The sequence below is a fragment of the Ovis canadensis genome, chromosome 10 (assembly GCF_042477335.2).
Source record: "Ovis canadensis isolate MfBH-ARS-UI-01 breed Bighorn chromosome 10, ARS-UI_OviCan_v2, whole genome shotgun sequence".
Taxonomy (NCBI): domain Eukaryota; kingdom Metazoa; phylum Chordata; class Mammalia; order Artiodactyla; family Bovidae; genus Ovis; species Ovis canadensis.
In genome coordinates, this window is record NC_091254.1 from 44,436,374 (window position 1) to 44,452,378 (window position 16,005).

Sequence of the window (16,005 nt, forward strand, 5' to 3'; positions counted from 1 at the left end):
GGAGGGTTGCAGGCTGTCTGGAGAGGCCCCACAGGCTGAAGCCGGCAGCTGCGGTGTGGACTACACACTTCCTACAAAGTGAGGTGGTGCCAGGGAGGGCACCCCTGGACAGCAGGAAGGCTCTGGCCTTGGGAAGAGAGACTTGGACTCAGTTTTTTAAATTAAAACTAATGTTTGCAATTTACTTTTCTGGTAATAAAATTGTGCATGTTTATCACAGTAAAACTGGAAAGTAGATACAATCAATAAATAAACAAATCAACAAGCACCTATTACACCCCTTGATTACCTGTTATTACCTCTGTTATCACCTCAGTATGGAGTTTCAGGATTTCTTCTGTATATATAGGTGTTGGATGTGTATGTCTCATACAACTCTACTAACCTGCACATTTAAAACTGGTTAAGATGGGGGACCTCCCTGGTGGTTCAGTGGTTAAGATTCTATGCTCCTAATGTAGGGGATGCAAGTTCAATCCCTGGTCAGGTAACTAGCTCCCGCATGCCACAACTAAGAGTTTGCATGCTACAATGAAAGATCCTGAGGACTCTGTGTTCCACAGTTAAGACCCAGTGCAGCCAAATAAATAAATACATGTAAATATTAAATATTATTATGAAATATTTTAAACACAAAGATCAGTTAAAATAATAACAACCTATAGAATGGGAGAAAATCATATATCTGATAAAGGGCTAATATCCAGAATTTTTAGGAAACTCATACAACTCAACAAAAACAATAAAGCAGTGACATTACTTTGTCAACAAAGGCCTGTCTAGTCAAGGCTATAGTTTTTCCAGTACTCGTGTATGGATGTGAGAGCTGGACTATAAAGAAAGCTGAGCACTGAAGAATTGATGCTTTTGAACTGTGGTGTTGGAGAAGACTTTTGAGAGTCCCTTGGACTGCAAGGAGATCCAACCAGTCCATCCTAAATGAAATCAGTCCTAGGTCTTCATCGGAAGGACTGATGTTGAAGCTGAAACTCCAATATTTTGGCCACCTGATGTGAAGAGCTGACTTATTTGAAAAGACCCTGATGTTGGGAAAGATTGAGCACAGGAGGAGAAGGGGACGACAGAGGATGAGATGGTTGGATGGCAAAACCGACTCAATGGACATGAGTTTGGGTGAACTCTGGGAGTTGGTGATGGACAGGGAGGCCTGGCGTGCTGTGGTTCATGGGGTCGCAGAGTCGGACACGACTGAGCGACTAAACTGAACTGAACTGAACTGAATGCAATTAAAAAGGGGGCAGGGACTTCCCTGATGGTGAAGTGGGTAAGAATCCACCTGGCCAGTGCAGGGGTCATGGGCTTGATCCCTAGTCCGGGAAGATTCCACATGCAGTGGAGCAACTAAGCCTGTGCACCACTGCTACTGAGCCCAAGTTCTAGAGCCCGTGAGCTGCAACTACTGACGCCTGAACACCTAGAGCCTGTGGTTAGCAACAAGGGAAGCCACCACAGTGAGAAGCCCCTGCACCGCAACTAGAGAGCAGCCCCCACTCGCCATAACTGAGAAAGTCTGCATGCAGCAAGGAAGACAACGGTCCAAAAAAAAAAAAAAAAAACAAAAAACAAAATAACTAAATGAAAATTTCAAAGGTGGGGAGCAAAAGACTTCAGTAGACAGCTCTCCCAAGGAGATATACAAATTGGCCAAAGACGCATATGAAAAGATACTCGACATCATTAATTATCAGAGAAATGCAAATCAAAATCACAGGGAGGTATTAGCTCACACTCAGGATGGTCACTATAAAAAGAACAAAAGATACCAAGTGTCTGCAAGGATAGAGTGAAATTGGAACCTTTGTGCACTGTTGGTAGGTATGTAAAATGGTGCAGCCATTATGGAAAACAGTAGGGAGCTTCCACAAAAAGTTAAAAATAAAACCACCATATGACCCAGCAACCCCACTTCTGGGTATCTATCCAACAGAATTCAAAGCAGGATCTCAAAGGGATATCTGCACGTCCATTGCACATTATTCGTTGCAGCACTATTCACAATAGCCAAGAAGTGGAAGCAAACCGAATATCTGACAGATGAATGGATAGAGAAAATGTGGTCTATACAGATACACATACATATATACATATAATGCGGCCTTAAAAAAAGAAGGAAACTGACATATGCTACAACATGGATGAAGCTTGAGCACATTATGCTAAGTGAAATAAGCCAATCACAGAAGGACAAATATTGTTATGATTCCACTCATATGAAGAGTCGGAAGCAAATTCATATAAACAGAGAGTAACGTGATAGTTGCCAGGGACTGGGAGGACTGGGGAATGAAGAGGTATTGTTTAATGGGTATAAAGTTTCTGTTTTTCAAGATGAAAAAGTTCTGGAGCTGTTCACACAATAAGGCAAATATGCTTAACACTACTGAACACAGAAATGGTTCAGATGATACATTTTTTGTTGTATGTTTTTTCCCCATAATAAAAAAAGTAACAAAAATCTGTGTACCCATCCTGGAACATTATCAAATCCTAACATTTTTACTATACATTTACAGACTTTATCCAGGAGCAAAAGATGCCAGACAATGGTGTGTTGGGGGGACTCCTGTCTCCATGACCTGTTTCCCTCTTCAGAGGTAGCTGCTTTCCTGAACTTTTTTTTTTTTTCCTGTGCATGTCTGATATTATGACTGCATGTAACTATATCTATAAATAATACATAGTATTGCTTTGTCTATTTACTACTTTTATATAAATGGTAACATAGATGGGAAGAAAATGGAAACAGTGACAGACTTTGTTTTCTTGGGCTCCAAAATCACTGCGGACAGTGTCTGCAGCTATGAAATTAGAAGACACTTGCTCCTTGGAAGCAAAGCTATGACAGACCTAGAGAGCATGTTAAAAAACAGGCACATCATTCTGCTGACAAAGGTCCGCATAGTCAAAGCTACAGTTTTTCCAGTAGTTGTATACAGATGTGAGAGTTGGACCATAAAGAAGGTTAAGTTCTGAAGAATTGATGCTTTTAAACTGTGGTGCTGGAGAAGATTCTCAAGAGTTCCTTGGACTTCAAGAAGATCAAACCAGTCAATCCTAAAAAAATCAACCCTGAATATTCATTGGAAGGACTGATGCTGAAGTTGAGGCTCCAATACTTTGGCCACCTGATGCGAAGAGCCGACTCATTGGAAAAGACCCTGATGCTGGGAAAGATTGGGGGCAGGAGGAGAAGGGGACAACAGAGGATGAGATGGTTGGATGGCATCACTGACTCAATGGACACGAGTTTGAGCAAACTCCAGGAGATAGTGAAGGACAGGGAAACCTGGCATGCTACAATCCACAGGGTCACAAAGAGTCGGACACAACTAAGCAACTGAACGACAACCGTGATGGACCTATCTTTTGTGCAACATCACATTTTAAAATTGATATACACTGATAAAGACCCAATTCAGTGTTAAAGCTTCTGTACAGTATTGCAATGTTTACATATACTGTGTTTACTTATTCACCATCATTTTGATGAGCAGTTGAGTCATTTCAAGCGCTGCACTATTATGACAACTCAACAACAAAAAACAAACAACCCAATTGAAAAACGGGCAGAGGGTCTGGATAGACATGTTTCAAAAGAAACATACAGATGGCCAACAAGCACATGAAAAGACGCTCAATATCACTAATGATCAGGGAAATGCAAGTCAAAATCACAGTGAGATAGCATCTTATACCTACGAGAAGGACTGTTATCAAAAAGACAAGGAGGAGCGAATGTTGCAGAGGATATGGAGAAGAGGGAAACCTCATGCACTGTTGGTAGGAATGTAAACTGGTGTAGCCACTATGGAAAACAGTATGGAGATGTCTCAAAGAATTAAAGATAGGACTACCATATGCTCCGGATAGTCTACCTCTGAGTATTTATACAAAGAACACAAAAATACTAGTTTGAAAAGATATATGCACCTCTGCGTTCATTGCCAAGATATGGAAACAACCTCAGTATCCACTGAGGGATGAATAGACAAAGAAGATGTAAGATACACACACACACACACACACACACAACACAGCGGAAATACTACACAGCCAAAAAAAAATGAAACCCTGCCATTTGTGACAATACAGGTTGACCTTGATGGTATAAGTGAAATACTAAGTGAAACCAGTCAGATGGAGAAAGATAAATACCTTATCATTTCTCATATGTAGATTTCACTTATATGTAAAATCTAAAATGAATAAATGAAATTAAATAAAAATAAACTCATAGAGGACAGATTCGGGGTTATCAGAGGGGAAGGGGTTGTGGAGTGGGCAAAATGGGTGAGCAGGGCCAAGCACATGGTGATGGAAGGTAACTAGACTCGTGTGATCACTCTGGAGTGCAGAGATGTTGAACTAAAATGATGTACACCAAGGACTTATATGTGTACCTTATATGTACACTTATATGTGCACTTGCACACCAGGACTTATAAAATATTAATATTTAAATATATCAAATTATTTATTTAAATTATTTAAATACATTATTGTTTATTTAAATAAAATAAACAAAATAGTTCACTACTGTGAACAATACTGGATGGAGTCGTCCTGTGTACATCCTTGTCTATGCATCTCTAGGATGAAAAACTGCGTTGGAGGGAGTGAGTCTATCCAGTGTCACCAGGATACTGACAAACGGTTCTCCAGGGCGTGTGCCCCCAGCTTCCACCCACAGCAGACGAACCAAGCGCCCCCACCACACCAACTGAGCCTGTCAGGCTTCCTCAGATCTGCCAATCTGCTGGGTGTGAAATAGCATCTCACTGTGATTCTATGTGTCCCAGGTTATTGTCTTCTCACAAGTTTATTGATGATGGGTTTTCTCTCCACTGATGTTTTTTCCCTGTTTCTCTGTTTTGTTGTTTGTCTTCTGATTGGGAGGCACTTTTATGAATTCTGGATACTAAGGCTTTTCTAGCTACATGAGTTGCAAATTCTTTTCAGACCATGGTTTGTCTTTTACATTTATTTATTTTTTGCTTATTCGTTTAACAGAAGTTCTTCCGCATTTTAATTAGAATCAAATACATCAACTATTTTATGTTTATATTTATTGTGTTGTGTTAATGAAATCCTTTCTTACCCTAAGGAGACTTTTCTGTCTTCCCTGGGGAACACAGTAATGATTCAGTAAATATTGACTGAATAAGTGAATTATTTCTAGCTTCTTGGTCTCTAGAAAATTTCACAAATCCAACTTTTAATTTATTTTGTATAAGCCCTATGGTCATAAAAGTAATCTTTTATTGCAAAATTGGACTTACATGTAAAAGGTGGTGCTACCACTTGTCCTAATGAGGCCAAGTGGAAGCACGCCTTTTGTTTTAACATGCACAGAATCTGAATAAACATTTCCAAAGAAGATAAACAAATGGCCAGCAGATATAGGAAAATGTGTTCCACATTACTCATCATCAGGGAAATGCAAATCAAAAAGCACAATGAGATACCATTTTGAACCTGTTAGAATGGCTATCATCAAAAAGACAAAGCATAACAAGTGTTAGCAAAGGTGTAGAGCAAAGAAAACACTTGTGCACTGTTGGTGGGAATATACATTTGGGCAGTCACTTTGGAAAATAGCATGGAGATGCCTCAAAAAATTAAAAATACAAATACCATGAAAGTGTTAGTCGCTCAGTTGTGTCCGACTCTTTGTGATCCCATGGACTGTAGCTTCTCTGTCCATGGGATTCTCCAAGCAAGAATACTGGGCTGGGTTGCCATGCCCTCCTCCAGGGGATCTTTCTGACCCAGGGATTGAACCTGCATCCCCCGTGTCTCCTGAACTACAGGCAGACTCTTTACCAGCTGAGCCATCAAGGAAGCTACCATATAATCCAGCAATTTCACTTCCAGGAATATATCCAAAGGATTTAAATACAGGATCTCAAAGAGATATCTACCCTCCCGTGTTCACTGCAGCATTATTCACAGTAGACAAGTCATGAAGGCAACTATGAGTCTGTCAACAGATGAATGGATATATATCTTTCTCTTATAGTTCAATAAAGCTAAAAATTTTTTTAATTTGACTAAAAAGTTTTTACTTCCTAGCTCCTCTCCTGGAAGCTTGCCTTCTGTAATATACTAGCGAAAATAACCATTCTTCTTCACAAGAGATACAGTTGAGAAAGAGGATTCTTGAACATAGCAATATTTAGAAAGCAGAAAGTAAGCCTTGTTAGCAAGGGCTGCAGCAATAGAACAAGGCACCTAGAACAGCCCACACAGTCAAAAATTGTGTTGAGCATCTATTATGTAAGGAGAGGTGTAGAACTTCTTTCTTTAAAAAATGTAATCATTGGGTGTTGCAGCACAATAAAGTTCTTAATGCCAGAGTTATTGCCATCGATGGCACCAAATCAATAACTCCAACTTATCAATGTCATCCCACTGCTTTTCCTTTTGTTAACTCTTTGTCGAGGGACTTCCCTGGTGGTCCAGGAATTAAGACTCCATGCTCCCAATTCAGGGGGCCTGGGTTGCATCCTTGCTCAGGGAACTAAGATCCTACATCCACAACAAAGAGGCTGCATGACGCAAATGAAAGAAACTGCATGCCACAAAGATCAAATATCCCACGTGCCACGACTAAGACCTAGTGCACAGCCAAATAAATAAGTAATCAATATTTTTAAATCTCCTTTCCATTTTCCACCACCCCATCCCAACAAGGCCTCCTAACTTCACACCTGGTTTATCGAAATAGTCTCCTTACTAGGTTTCCCACTGGTTTCTCTCCCAACCTTTGATTGCCAGATTAACTTGTTATCCAATCTCTTTCATTCAAAATTTTCAGTGCATCCTCACTGCATACATAGAACATACTAGTTCAGACATTGTTCCTTTGATGAATGTTTAAGTCATTTAAAATTTTCTACCATTATGAACAATACTCTTATGAACAATATTATTCATAATGCAAACTTTTGGAGGGAGGCTCTAGAGGGAGGGGACCCATGTATACATATAACTGATTCATGTTGTACAGAAGAAGCTAACATACTTGTAAGACAACCATACTCCAACAATAAAATAAAATTTAAAAAAATAATGCAAACTTTCTAACCAGATATTTAAGGGCCTCCAGACTGGCACTTAGCTTTCTTCGTGTCCTACCAAGGTCTGTGTAAATATTCTTCTTTGATTGGGTCAATCATTCATTCTCACGGTCCACACCTCCACTCCCTCTCCTCACGGTCTAAAGGATCTTGCCAAGGATCAACCCAGGACCCAGCTCCTCCCAAGGCTCTTTACCGATCGTTCGGTGGTTACTCTTGACTCAGATGCCTTAAATACCCCCAGTTCTCACTTACTGCCTTGAACATTTTTAATAGATCTCCTACTTGCCAATGTAGATTAAAATGATCTGTGGGCAGGACTGATGTCTTAGAAGGTCTCTGGAAGAAGGAGAATCTTTGAAGCAACTAATCTGGTTCCTTATGAGATTCAATAAATAGCTGCTAACTTCCATGTAGCCCCAAATGCATTAAATATTTCATATTAAATTTACAAATTTTTAAAGTCTTGATATACCTTAATATAACCTTTCCTATAGATTGGGTTATCCTTCCCAAATGAAATTAATTTGTTGTGAAAGAAGAAAAAAATCAGTGCAAAAAAATTTTTTTAAGAATGTAAAATCATCTAAAATCTCAAGTGCATGCATGCTCAGTTGCTAAGTTGTATCCAATTTTTTGTGACTTCATGGTCTGTAGCCCACCAGGCTCCTCTGTCCATGAGATTTCCCAGGCACGAATACTGGAATGGGTTGCCATTTCCTCCTGCTGGAGATTTTCCCAACCCAAGGATCGAACCTAGTCTCCTGTACTGGCAGGTAGACTCTACCACTGAACACCTGCAAAGACCCTGATGCTGGGAAAGACTGAAGGCGAAAGAAGAGGGTGGTGGAGGCTAAGAGGGTTACCTGGTATCACTGGCTCAATGGACATGAATTTGAGCAAACTCTGGGAGATACTGAAGGACAGGGAAGCCTGGCGTGCTGCAGTCCATGGGGTCACAAAGAGTCGGGCACAACTTAGCGACTGAACACCACCACCACCACTTGGGAAGCCCAAAATTTCAGGGATCAGTTCTTAAATGAAAGCATATTCATTACTGAAGAGTTGCACATTGTAAAATTCCCCCACAGGAATCTACTGCCCCTCAGACACTCTTTCTGAGGCAGGTGAAAGAGTTGGAGAAGGGAGACCAGCTGGGGCATACGGGGCTTGGCAGAGACCCATCTGTGCAGACACAGGACTATGCAAGTTACCACCTCACAGGCTGGCACTCCTCTGCCCCCAGATGGAGAAGGTCGGCCAAGAATAACCACCTACCACCCTCTATCTGCAATTTAGGAAACTGCTTCTGCCACCTTTCATCACTGGCTCTTTATAAGTACTGCTTGCTGCAAATGCTTGAGGAAGTAGTGGAAAGGGAGAAAGAAGAAAATTAAAATCACCATTCAGAGATAACCATAACCACTACTCATGTATAAACACACACACACACACACACAATCTGTGCTCATACTGTATAGGCAATGTTGAGAGGCTGTGTGGGTCAAGTTACAAGTGTGACTGATGGAACCTGACTCTGGGTCTGGAACCCAGCTCTACACTCATAAGCTCTAGAACCTGAACAGAGTCTCTCTGCTCCCATTCCCCACCTGCAAAATTAGAATAAGTAATGATGTCTGCCCCACAGGATTGCTGTGCGCTAAAATGAGATGTTATATATAAGTGTGTCTAACAGCATGAGACACATAGAATATGCAGCTATGAGTTATCACAATGACCTAGTTCTTCATCTGACCTTTTCACTTACCATTTCATCATAGCCTATTGTCATTCTTTGAAAACACTATTCTTAGAATTATAAGATTCTGTAGATTTTTTTTTTTAACATAACACTTTACCAAGACTATGTCCTTCCCCAATGGTGCAGCAGTAAAGAACCGCTTGCAACTAAGGAGATGCAGGTTCGATCCCTGGGTCGAAAAGATCCCCTGGAGGAGGGCACGGCAAGCCACGTCAGTGTTCCTGCCTGGGAAATCCCATGGACAAGGAGACTGGCGGGCTACAGTCCATGGGGTGACAGAGAGTCGGACATGGCTTATTGACTAAACAACAACTTACCATGACTCACTATATATTTCAAAACATTATTTTTAATATCTATATTTTTAATATTCTATTTTCTCAATATTGGAGAAGGAAATGGTAACCCACTCCAGTATTCTTGCCTAGAAAATCCCATGGACATAAGAGCCTGGTAGGCTACAGCCCATTAGGTCACAAAGAGTCGGACACGACTGAGCGACTCCACTTCACTTTCTCAATATACTACAATTTATCATTTTTTCCTGTTGCTGGACATTTAAGTTGTTTCCTGTTTTGCTGTTGTTGAGTTGCCAAGTCATGTCCAACTCTTTTGTGAACTTATGGACTGTAGCCTACCAAGCTACTCTGTCCATGGGATTTCCCAGGCAAGAATACTGGAGTGGGTTGCCACTTCCTTCCTATTTATCACTATTATAAATAATACTGCTATGATATACTTAAAACCTGGGTCATATCCCTGGTCACTTTCCTAGGACAGATTTCTAAATATAGAATTTCTAGAAAGAGAGGGTATAAACATTGTTCAGTGTTCCTTTTACCAATCTACCATCCAGAAATAATAGCCCAAGTTTACTTGATCAGTTCTGTATAACAGTGGACCCCAATGATGTCCTTGATAAAAATTTTAGTAATATCTCTTTTTCTGCTTTGCTATTTGAGAAAAGGAAAATTTTTACTTCATTTAATTTTGATAACTTGTAAGTTAAGAATCCTCTGCTCATGTCTCAACTTTTGTTTGCCCCCCCCCTTTTTTTAAGTTGAGTTGTAAAGAGGTAGTTTTTGAGAATTCCCTGGTGGTCCAATGGTTAGGACTCTGAGCTCTCACTCCCAAAGATCTGGGTTCAATTACTGGTTGGGGAACTAAGATCTCACAGGCCACATGCTGTGGCCAACAAATAAATAAATTTTTAAAAAGGAATTTTTCCATATTAATTGATAAATCTTCTTTATATATTAGGAAGTTAATTTTTTCCTCATATATTTTCCAGTTTCTTTAGGCTTATGTTTTCTTTACTCATCTCTTCTGCATGGAGTTACTGAGCACCTGCTGTGTGCTGAGCACCATGGCAGGTGCTGAGATTCAGCAGAGAACAAAGTTGACTGAAATCTCTGTCCTTGGAGGCCCTACCTCTTGTGGAAGCTTCTAGTCGAGGGTATCATTTCAATGGACACAATCATCTGGTTTCTAGAACACCTGTTTTCTAGTTAGATAAGTACCTATAATTACTTAAACATAATTGGTCCATTAATGCCACCTTCTCTTCAGAAAACCATTGTATTCACATGAATATGAAGCAAGAGACACCCGAGAGCTCAGCCTAATGGAGAAAATTTGATAATATTTTCAAACAAGTATGACTGAAGGAAAACCTTTAAACTTTCAGCTGGGACTCGAGCACATTCAGTGGTTATTTCCTTGTTTCCCTTCTATGCAGGTGCCTCTAAAATTTTAAACCATTGAACATCCCACAGTCTGGGGCTGGAGATATGGGGGTGTGTGGGTGGGGCTGATGAGAAAAGAGAAGTTTGGGGTCTTATCTTAGCTCAGGCTTCTGTACCAAAGTACCATAACCTGGGTGACTCACAGACAACACAATTGGACTTCTCACAGTTGTACAGCCTGGAAGTCCAAGATCAGGGCACCAGCAGTGTCAGGCTTTGGTGAGGGCCTTCCATATTGCAGACTTCTGATCTCTAGTTGTACCCTGACATGATGGAAAAAGATGGAATTATCTCTCCAGCCTCTTAAAAGGGCACTAATCCCATTCATGACATCCCCACCCAAATACCTCCCAAAGGCCTGACCTCCAAATACCATCACAGTGGCAAATAGATTCCAACATGTGAACCTTGAAGCAATACAACATTTAGTCCGTAACAGATCCCATAAGCAGACAGGAATGCCAGCATTGTGCCAGGAGTGACTTTATGGAATGATGATGCAAGAGTCAATTTCACAAGAGAGTCTTTTCCCTCAGTGGGGAAAGGAATGGGACCCTCAATAGTAGCAAAACTGCCTCTTCAGCAACCTGTGTGCACATGTGACTCAGGACCAAATGTGGACTGCCCACCAAATCCTCAGCACTTGGAAACGACTCCAGAGAAGGGGATAGAGGGAATCCTGAATTGACAGAGATTGTTTCTTAAGCAGCAGCAGAACAGGAAATCAAAAGAGAAATTATACGGAATCATAGAAAGATAGAGTTCTATTTCTTATACATCTGAAAGGTATCACTGTGTTTCTAAGAGGAATCACAAGGGGGTGGTGAGGGATAGGGATCATCGTTTAAACACTTTAATTAGAATTTCCCACAGTCCTGGAGATTCCCTGGAGGTCCAGTGGTTAGGACTGCAGGGGGCACAGGTTCGATCTCTGGTCAAGAAACGAAGATCCTTGTAAACCCTGCAAGGTGGCCAAAAAAAGTCCCACAGTCCCTGAGGAGAAACTGGAAGTACAAATGGAAAAGTCCATTAAATTAGCATAATTTTAAGCTAACTTTTAGAGGTGCAGGTTGGAAAACCTAATCTGCTCCAATAATTCCAAGATGGAGGTCATCAATTCCTTCTTCACCTGTAGACCACGCATAAGCACCATATCCATAAATGAACTCCAGATTAAACATGACTTCAGGCAGTTATGTATACCCAAACAGAACCAGATCAAACATAACTGACTCCAAAAGTTGCCCAACACAGATAAACAAAACAAGGTCTCTAGACAGTCCTACTCAGCAGATTCCTCCTTCATTTCCTCTCCTTGCACAGCACAGGCTCAACTCCGCAGTTTCCCTTAGTCTTTCCCTACCCCCTTTATCAGAAGCTGGCCTCCATCACTCAGCGCTTTCTCCTAAGAGAAGCAAAGCTGGCTCTAGCTAGGAGGAAGCAAGCAGAAGAAGAGTCAGAGAACCCAAAAGAAGGATCAGAAAATATGCTCAACATCACTAATCACTGGGGAAATTCAAATCAAACCCCAATGAGAACACTTCACATCCATCAGGATGGCTATTACAGAAAGTAAGGAAGGGATGGAGGAATGAAGGAAGAAGGAGAAAGGAGAGAGAAAGAAAGGAGGGAGAGAGGAACAAGGAGTGGGGAGGAAGAAGGAGGGGGGAGGATAGAGAAAGACAAGAGGGAGGGAGGGAGGAAAGGAGAAAGGAGGAGGGAAAGAAAACAGCAAGTGCTGGCAAGGATGTGGAGAAATAGAAACTTTTGTGCATTGTTGGTGGACAAACGTGAAATGTAGAGCTGCTGTGAAAAATGGTATGAAAAATTAAAAACCGAACTGCCATTTGATTCATCAATTGTATTTCTGGATATGTTACCCAAAAGAAATAAGAGTACGGACTCATAGAGATACGTGCACATCTGTGTTCACCGTAGCATTATTCACAACAACAACAAAAAAAATGTGGGAGCAACCCAGTCGTCCATCAACTGAGGAAGGGCTAAAGAAAATGCGGTGGATACACACAACAGAGTATGACTCAGCCTTAAAAAGGGTTAGGGTTGAATTCCACCTTGAGAGGGAAATTTCAGCTTATGCAACAATGTGGATGAACTCTGAAGACATGCTAAGTGAAACAAGACAGGACAGTCCATTTCCACCACATGAGGTACCTGCTGCTGCTGCTGCTAAGTCGCTTCAGTCGTGTCCAACTCTGTGCGACCCCATAGACGGCAGCCCATCAGGCTCCCCTGTCCCTGGGATTCTCCAGGCAAGAACACTGGAGTGGGTTGCCATTTCCTTCTCCAATGCATGAAAGTGAAAAGTGAAAGTGAAGTCACTGAGTCATATCCGACTCTTAGCGACCCCATGGACTGCAGCCTACCAGGCTCCTCCGTCCATGGGATTTTCCAGGCAAGAGTACTGGAGTGAGTTGTCATTGCCTTCTCTGGAGTGGACCTAGGGTAGCCATATTCCTAGACACAGAATGTAGAATGGTGGTTGCCAGGTTTGGGCTTCCCAGGTGTCTCAGTGGTTTAAAAAAAAAAAAAAATCAGCCAATTCAGGATAATCAAGAGATGCAGGTTCAATCCAGGGGTCAAGAAGATCCCCTGGAGGAGGAAAGGGCAAGCCACTCCAGTATTCTTGCCTGGAGAATCCCATGGAAGGAGGAGCCTGACGGGCTACAGTCCACAGAGTTGCAAAGAGTCAGACACGACTGAGCACACACATACTCCACAGGAGTGTTTACTGGGTGCAGAGTTTTAGTTTTGGAGATGGGTGATGGCAATGGTTGACAGCAGTGTGAGTGTATTATTGTCACTGAATTGTGTGCTTTAAAAACAAACAAACATCGTTAAAATGATGAGAAAAGAAGAACCAGGAGGAAGGGAGGAGGGATGGGAGAGGAAAGCAGGAGCCAGAGTTGGAGGAAGACCCCTCCCAGGTAAACCGAACGGAAACAGGAACACACACTAGACTGGATTTGGCACGTGGAGAGCTAGAGTGAAATTTCCTTTTCTGTGTGCTGAGGGCACAGGGGAGCTGAGCCCAAAGGAGCTCTAGGGATCTGACTTCAGGCAAAAGTAGAATGAAAACCAGGCAGTTCTCAGGGTGTGGCACTAAGCTAAGGCCCCCACTCCCCTCCTCCGTTGAGCGGGGCGGGCGGGGGGTGGGTGGCTTCCAAGGCCTCAGTGCAGAAGTCAGGGAAAGCCGGGAGCCTGCAGTGACCACTTCAAGCGTCAGGCGTATCCGAATTGCCACTCCCTCCATAAAGGCCGTTCTGATGTCCCCCAAACCATGCATTCTCAGCGCGGGCCCTAGCCTCCCCCGCAACCCAAAGAGGGCAAACAGTGATTCTTGCAGGCGGAAAAATCTTCTTTCCATGCACCAAGCACAGAAATGCATACGGCAAATTCACACCGCGGATCTGTGGTGTCATAATTTGGGGGGGTTGGTGGTTGGGGGCAAAATCCATGCTCCTCTCACAGCTCCGGCGAGGGAGCACGGGCGACCTCACCCGGTCCAGCCCCTGCAGCCGGGCGCCCTGTCGCCGGGGTCGCGGTCACGGTCACCGCGCGCTGCCGCCACCTTCCCGCGCGCACAGAAGCGGACGCGGCCGACCCCCGCGCCGCCTGGGCGGGGCCGGCTCCGGCTCCGGGGGGTGGGGCCAGCTGCAGGGGGCGGGGTCTGCGGGCGGCGCCCTACTCCCCGAGGAGTCCCCGCGGCTCCGCCCGAACGTCCGCCTGCCTCCCGGCTCCTCCCGCCGCCTCCTCGGCGCGCTTCTCCGAGGTGCCCGCGCGGCAACGCCCCGGGCAGCTAGGGAGCCGCTGCGGCCGCGGAAATCTGTATACACCGCAGAGCAGCCCCAGCAGCCGGGTCTCTGTGGCGCAATCGGTTAGCGCGTTCGGCTGTTAACCGAAAGGTTGGTGGTTCGAGCCCACCCAGGGACGGTAGCATTTTGTTTTTCCTCTACGGGAAAATTCATTTTAAAACGGCAACAAGGAGATTTTTTAATGGAGCAAGAGTACGATACTGCGACGCTTCTAGGACAGAGGAAGACGACGTCCAGTTAATGGTGTTCGGTGCCGGGTGAATCCGAGAGCGACGCTGCTGCGGCGTGGTTTGCTCATTCTAGTTCAAACGAGTATGTGGGGGAAATGTGCACCCATGGTCCAGGAGACCTGCCCGACCTTGTTCATCAACAGCAGACACTGCAATGGCAAAAACAAACCCCAAACACGCAATTGCTCATTGGTAGGTGAATGAATAAATAACCATTGGTTTCTCTGGGAAAACCTGATACCACTCAAAAGCCAAAGTGGTTATGCAATTTTGCCTTATGTGCAGTCAGAAAGATTGGAGGAGCCGTGCAGATGCAAACAGGCAAGAGGGGACCTCTCAGACTGTGGAGGCACAATTCATCCCAAGCCACTGTGGGCTGAATTAAGTTGTGCTCTATCTAGCTTTTGGAGCCAGGACATCAATCTAGGCAAAGGCCTTAACTGTTCACTTCGTTTAGGCTCCTGGCAGAATTTTTCCTGAAATTAGAAAGTGTAGAGGTTCCTGTTAAAAAATCTCAAACGACGTGTTTCCAACTCATCACACAGAAGACTCAAATATTTTTCAAGCAGAGGATTCACACACGATTTCCTCTTTTTTCCTGATTTTATTGAGAAGTAGTTGACATTATCTCACTCTATACATACGATTTTCTATAAAGATAGGGAACCACATGACAATATGATAACATGAGGCTGTAATTCATTCTTGCCAAGACTGAGGTCACCTGGTGCTCAGTAGGTAGGTGCTTTTTCTCTGGGACGTACCTACCATGAATAGACTTTAGAGACCCAGAAGAAGAAATCGTTAAACTATCTCACTAGGGTGTCTCTTAGGGAATGCTTTGACAAATGCTGGCTGACAACTATTTATCAAGTTACTGTTGATGATAAAATATCCTCTATTGCCTTGTTAGGAGCCCTCAGGAAGAAGACACAACGTTGCACTTTCAGTGGAATTCCAGACAGAATAACAGTAGCCCTTCCCCCTACCCCTACCCCTCACCCACCCAAATGTTCCTAGCTAGGAGCCTTTCTGAAGCTCCTGGAAATTCCAGACTTTCCACCTACACTTCAGGATAGCTTACAGTGGAAACAAGAGAATGGGGGGTGGAGGTGGAATTATGTCATAAGATCATTTACAGACTGTTCAAATTGAGTCTCACATTTCAAGATGAAGAAGCTGTAATATTTGCTGTTAACTGAAGTGACGGATCCTTCCACTTTGAAGCTGAGTATATTTACACTAGGCTCTAAGCTCCTCGAAGGAAGAGACCATATTAATGATCATTTTAGGATCCAGAGGATTCCCTTCACCCTGTTTCTGCATGAAACC

General features: G+C 43.1%; 1 non-coding gene across 1 annotated transcript; it reads left to right on the plus strand.

Annotated features, from left to right (window-relative positions):
- The first annotated feature begins 14,487 nt into the window (after positions 1 to 14,487).
- Positions 14,488 to 14,561, plus strand: TRNAN-GUU (transfer RNA asparagine (anticodon GUU)). Its single transcript has one exon. It is a non-coding gene; the product is annotated as a tRNA-Asn (tRNA).
- Positions 14,562 to 16,005: the final 1,444 nt, after the last annotated feature.